Genomic DNA, 5,898 nt, shown 5'->3' on the forward strand with positions numbered 1-5,898 from the left:
GGCCGGCTGCGGGCCGAGTGGGCCGCGAGCGGGGGGCGGCGGCGGCGTCCACGTGGCACGACGGGATTGGACAAGACAGCGGCGCTGGATGTGTCCGGCGTCAGATCGGACGTGTCCGGCGGGCGAGAGGAGCGGGGCTAGGGTTTCAGGGGAAAATTGATCCGAAAATGGAGAGGGGAACATGTTTTTATAGGTAGAGGGAGCTAGGAGAGTCCAAATGAGGCACGGTTTTCACCCACACGATCGTGATCGAACGACCGAGAGCATGGAGGGGGTTAGGATGGGTTTTGGGCCACTTTGGAAGGGTGTTGGGCTGCAAGACAAAAGAGGATTTTACGGTTACCCGGTTAACCGTTGGAGTATCAAACGACCTCCAAATGGCACGAAACTTGACAGGCGGTCTACCGGTGCTATACCAAGGCCGCTTGGCAAACCTCGGTCCTTTCCGAGAACGTTTAACACCCGCACATGAAAAGAGAGAAGAGGGGGACGCCGAAGGACATAGGAGTGCCGGATTGCAAAACGGACAACGGGGAAAATGCTCGGATTCATGAGACGAACACATATGCAAAATGAAATGCACATGATGACATGATAAAATGCAACACGCAAGCACATGACATGGCAACGGTGGCGAATAACTGGCAGACACCTGGCGCATCGAATCCGGGGCATTACAACACTCCTCCACTAACAAGAGATCTCGTCCCGAGATCTTAGGACCGAGACGGAAGGGAAAAGGGATGAGGTGAAACAAGAACTCAAGAGAATAAGCAAAGAATCGAGAGCACTCGAAAGGAAGAGAGGAACAACGAGAATGACAAGAATCAAATGCTCATGGAATCAGATAGACTATGAAACCACTCCGGTTAGAACACGATAAGAAACGAATAAGACTAAAAGGATTTAGGCAGCACTCCGGCTGAAAATGGAAGGAAAAGAACATGAACTTGAGAGGATGGAATGATACTTGATGAAGACATGACACAAAACCTCCGGAAAGAATTAGAAGAGTTGAATGAAAAGAACGGAGAAGAAAATGACAACTTGTGCCACGAATGATATAGAAAGCAACCTTAGAAGAAAAGATTGAATGGAGTTGTTGAGAAAATTCAACAATGAAAAGAATAAGCTTGTCGTGGACTTATGGATAACATCTCAGAAATTATGAGGTGATAACCAGCCGCAAACGGAAATGAATGAATAGCTGAGAAGAACGAAGGAATGCAAAACTCCACTTCAAAGGAATATGGAGAATTAATTGCACTTCGAGACGCGAGAAGAACAGATATTTGAACTCCACCAACAAGAATCTTGATGAACACTTGAGAAATGAAATAAATCATGAAGAACCACCATGAAGAACTCCGGTAACAAAAAGATGATGAGATATAATAAAGGATGAAAGCATAGGATGAGCCTTGCGGTGATTTAGATGGAGGTTCAGACGAAATGGCCTAGGAAATTGAACTCCGGAAAAGAAAAGATGAAAACAATTGGGACTAGAATTTATTCATCAAGAACAAACTCCGAAGGAAGGGATTAATCACTTGGATGAACTAAGAATAAGATTTATGGTATGCTTATCCTTCATCAAATTAAATTGATGACAAGCAATGGATTTTGCATACTACTTATTCTTCTTGAAAAGGATTGAGAAGTGACATGCCGCAAACTTGAGAAGGTCTTCATGAACCACCGGTAGGATTGAAAAGAACGAATGAATTAAAATGATGATCAAGGAAAAAGAATCTTGAACGAACCACCGTTAGAAATGAAAATGACTGATGAAAGGGACTGAATCACCGGGAAGAATTAGAAGAACAAATATGCTCGAGGGGATTTAGATACAAGAGAACTGGAAGAACTCGAGCTGATTAAAGAACACTTGAACGAAGCACCGGGATAATTTGGATAACAGTAGCTGAAATGTGAGGACGGAGAATTCTTCTGGAATGATGGCCTCCGATAGAAAGAAACAGAAATCAACTCCTGAAAAACTCCGGATGGAAGAAAAGAATTGCACGACTAGAAATAATTTGAGAGGATAACATGAAGCTAGCACCACGAATCTCCGATAGGACAGACAAGATTTAAGAGAAACTTTTCTTCGGTCTTCAAAATTCGACGAGAAACACCAGCAAAATTACTGAGATACTCCAGGGGAATGAAAAGCGAAGAGGTTGAGCCAACAATGAAAATAATTTGAAAACGATCTTGGAAAAGGCATCTGACTGATGAAATTCATACTTACGTCAAACTTGAAAAGAATTGAGAATAACTCCGGGGGAATTAGAAGAGTCAGGTAAGATCCTGGGAAAAAACCTGTGGGTTAGGGCCCAGTAAAAGAAAACACCGTTGGAAAGGATTGAAGAACAGATAGATGAAGCACCGGAACAATTGGAATATTTGAATGAGGTGATAACCTCGAATTAATTCAAACACAGACGAATCTCCTGAGATGTCTTGAACACTCCGGAAGGATAAACTGGCGAGAGGCGAACGAGCAAGGAAAAACACTTGAGCCGAGGGAACGTATATAATTACTACCGAAAATTTGAATTGAATCCACCGGAGAAGAAAAAGGGATGATGAATGATGAATGAGACGAGAATTCACCGGTTGACATAATTGAGGGAAGACTGAAGAGGTTCCGCACGAATGAGATAGATGGTAGAGAGAGTCAGACTCCGGGAAGAAAAGGGTGGGAGGGCAGGAAAACAAAATCAACTTGGAAGGGGAAATCGACAAATATCTTGAAGAGAAAACACTGGTTGAAATCATTGAGGAGAGAGAGCAAAACTTCGCACGAGTAGGATGGATACTCGATTACGGACTCCGGTTCCGAGAAGAAGAAGGGGTGGGCGGGTGGGAAAAGAAAACAATTGAGGATTGAACTCAAAGATGAAGAGGCTCGAGTCGACTTGACGAGAAATGCACCGGATGAAAAGAGCTGAGGAACAACGATCTGAACCCAACTACGTGATTCTAAAGAACAAGTTGAAGGGGAAGAGAAGTAATTCAAAACACCTACGTCAAGATTCCTCACCAAAGCGACGAAGAGGCTGAGGAGTAAAAAGAATTCCTACTCTCCGATATAACTAGACTCCAAGAACAGTTTCTTCTAGACTCAACAACGGACAAACTACACGATCAATCAAGGGGGCTCCTAAGGTCAGTCGAGGCTCTAATACCAACTTGTCACGCCCAATATGCGATACTATCCTAAAGAGACTCGAAGGTCCCACCAAGGATAGAACCGCATATTGAAAACGCTTTTGCAAGGTGGATATCATTACATCAACATTACATAATAGATGGGGATACATACAAGAGGCAAACAATGCCACACGAATACAACATCACAATACATAAGAGGATCATCCGACTACGGATGAAACACAAACAGAAACTCAAACGACATCCACCCTGCTAGCCCAGACTGCCGACCTGGAACCTATCCCCTGATCGAAGAAGAAGCAGAAGAAGAACTCTAACACAAGCAAACATCGCTCTCGCATCATGATCATCACAAAACCTGTACCTGCAACTGTTGTTGTAGTAATCTGTGAGCCACGAGGACTCAAAAATCCCATTACCATGGGTATCAAGACTAGCAAAGCTTAATAGGAAAGGAAGAGGTAAAGTGGTGAGGCTGCAGCAGCGACTAAGCATGATATGGTGACTAACATACGCAAATAAGAGCGAGAAGAGAGCAAATGGAACGGTCGTGAAGCTATCAATGATCAAGAAGTGATCCTGAACTTCTACTTACGTCAAACATAACCCAAAAACCGTGTTCACTTCCCGGACTCCACCGAGAAGAGACCATCACGGCTACACACTCGGTTGATGCGTTTTAATTCGGATCTGGTGTCAAGTTATCTACAACCGGACATTAACAAATTCCCATATGCCTATAACCGCAGGCACGGCTTTCGAAAGTTTATACCCTGCAGGGGTGTCCCAACTTAGCCCATGATAAGCTCTCGCGATCAACGAATGATATACCTTCTCCCAGGAAGACCCGATCAGACTCGAAATCCCGGTTTACAAGACATTTCGACAATGGTAAAACAAGACCAGCAAGACCGCCCAGATGTGCCGACAAATCCCGATAGGAGCTGCACATATCTCGTTCTCAGGGCACACCGGATAAGCTAAGCGTACAGGTATCGACGTAATCCAAGTTGCCAAGGAATGGTCCCGCACGGTGCTCTAGTTTGGACCAACACTCGGAGGAGCACTGGCTCGGGGGGGTAAAATAAAGATGACCCTCGAGAGCGCGACTCCCAAGGGAAAAGGGCTAGGTGAGGCAAATGGTAAAACCAAGGTTGGGCCTTGCTGGAGGAGTTTTATTCAAAGTGAACTGTCAAGGGGGTCCCATAAATCACCCAACCGCGTATGGAACGCAAAATCCGGGAACATAACACCGGTATGACAGAAACTAGGGGCGGCAAGAGTGGAACAAAACACCAGGCATAAGGCCGAGCCTTCCACCCTTTACCAAGTATATAGATGCATTAATAATATAAGAGATATTGTGATATCCCAACATAATCCTATCCACCATGGAGCAATCTTCAACTTCACATGCAACTAGCAACGCTATAAGAGGGGCTGAGCAAAAGCGGTAACATAGCCAAGCAATGGTTTGCTAGGAAGGGTGAAAAAGGTTAGAGGCTGACATGGCAAATTTGGAAGGCTTGCAGAGTAAATGATAGGTAGCACAGGATAGCGATAGAACGAAGCAACTAGCATAGCAATGATAGTAGTGAGATCCAGGGTAGCGGTCATCTTGCCTGAAATCCCGCTATGAAGAAGAACGAGTCCATGAAGAAGACGAACTGATGAAGCCGAACCAAGCGTAGACGAATGAATCCTCACGATCGCAACGAAACAGGAACTATCGAGAAGAAGCACACAACATGGTAAACACACCACACATATACAAGACATGATGCTCAACCAAGCATGATGCAAGGCAAGACTACATGATGCTACTCATGGCAAGAGATGATGCAAACAAGAACAACACATCAAAGCAAGTTTAAATGAGGCCGGGAACATCATATAACAATTCCGGTACGTCCTCATATGCAAATTTCGAAGTTGGTCCAGATCTGAATAAACCTTATTTTCAAGTTGTTAAACAGCTAGTTAAGATGCACCAATATGATCTACACGAGATTCTAGTCAAGTTACATATAAAGTTCAATTAGTTCGGAGCTACGGCCTAGAAGATATGAGCAAAACAAGTTAAACATGTCATTGATGCAAAATGCATACAAACATCAAGCAAACACACCAAAACAAGGATGCAACATGATAATATGAATCTATATGCAATTCTAAGCAAGTTTCATATAGAGCACACTCAAAACGGAGCAACGGTGCAAAACATACACTATACAAGTGATAACAACAATCTGTCCAAAACAGCAACTAGGCATATTGCAAGCATCAAAACAATATGCTACAACATCTCAACATGAAAGCAAAAGAAATGTGCATGATGTACATGTAAATCATAACAAAACATGAAAACTGAGCTATCTCCAGAAATCACTAGAACAAGCTCCAAAATACATGGCAAGATTGCAAATAATATCAGTTTCAGACTTTGCAGAAATAACATCAGGTTGCAATGTTTAGAGCTATCAAGCAACATGTTACAGGAACTTATCATGGCAAACAAAGGCATGGAATGAACCTACTAATTGCGTATAACAAAAGTCCTTTACTGACCATGAGCCAAGAAGGAACAGAGAATATGATGGCACCCATGTAAACATGGCAAGTTATATGACAGATTCATACATGGCAGAAACAACGATAAGTAGGCATGTTGGTGAGCTTGAACCACTCACCACAGAGCAACACATGGCATGGCAAGGC

This window comes from Triticum dicoccoides, chromosome 7B, assembly GCF_002162155.2.
Source record: "Triticum dicoccoides isolate Atlit2015 ecotype Zavitan chromosome 7B, WEW_v2.0, whole genome shotgun sequence".
NCBI classification, from domain to species: Eukaryota; Viridiplantae; Streptophyta; class Magnoliopsida; order Poales; family Poaceae; genus Triticum; species Triticum dicoccoides.